This window comes from Myotis daubentonii, chromosome 1 (genome assembly GCF_963259705.1).
Source record: "Myotis daubentonii chromosome 1, mMyoDau2.1, whole genome shotgun sequence".
Classification (NCBI taxonomy): Eukaryota; Metazoa; Chordata; class Mammalia; order Chiroptera; family Vespertilionidae; genus Myotis; species Myotis daubentonii.
Window position 1 is genome coordinate 41,732,411 of NC_081840.1, and position 866 is coordinate 41,733,276.

Genomic DNA, 866 nt, shown 5'->3' on the forward strand with positions numbered 1-866 from the left:
CATACAATAATTCCCTGGAAGTTTACAATGACTTTAGCTTATTTAATAATATATTTCAATTGTCATTCCTAAACCCCTCCACAGACCTGTTCTGCCTCTTTGATCTCATCGGTAAGTATTCCCTGCCCATTCAACTCACTGATCCAGTCTGGCAACTTTAAAGTTTAGCAAAGTTACTTTGCCTCATCTATGGTTCCATTACCCAATATACCTTTTTATTAAACTTCCTAATATTGTAATCTTTCCTACTTTGTCTTTACTATTCAATATAAAGCAAAAAGCTGTTTCTATTGAATGCTATTATCAAAATACATTATTCTCTGTGATTAATGAGACTTAAAAGTTACTTTTATTATACATGGTTTTACAGTTTTTACCTATTTACAAGACCAGTGCTCTAACCCCTGAGCTATAGGGCCAAGTTTTTACCTATTTAAAAAAAGGACAAGATTTGCTTTACCATCACCCTGATATATACTTGGCAAGGTGTTAAGGATATAACTTTGGGAACTTAGTAATTGCCACCACCATTCAGATTATGGCTACTATATTTCTAAACATATTAAAACATAAAAATCAACTAAAGAATAGCTTCTTCTACTGCTATCACTAATAAATTGATACTTGATAGCTATTAGTAAATGACAATACTAAATATATTAATAACAATGTAGGAGTTAAGTCACACTAGAGATCATGCTAAGATATTCTAAAATCAAACTGCAACTGGTGATAAGAAGGAATGCTTACAGCAAAGGAAATGTGTTTTAAAAAACCCTTTTATCGCCGAGACTGGTTTGGCTCAGTGGATAGAGCGTCGACCTGCGGACTGAAAGGTCCCAGGTTCGATTCCGGTCAAGGGCATA

General features: G+C 33.9%; 1 long non-coding RNA gene across 1 annotated transcript; it reads right to left on the reverse strand.

The window, feature by feature from the left end:
* Positions 1-330: 330 nt before the first annotated feature.
* Positions 331-562, reverse strand: LOC132235095 (uncharacterized). Its single transcript, XR_009452975.1, has 2 exons — positions 430-562; positions 331-377 (listed from the first exon to the last, which is right to left on the reverse strand). It is a non-coding gene; the product is annotated as an uncharacterized LOC132235095 (long non-coding RNA).
* Between the last annotated feature and the right edge of the window lie 304 nt (positions 563-866).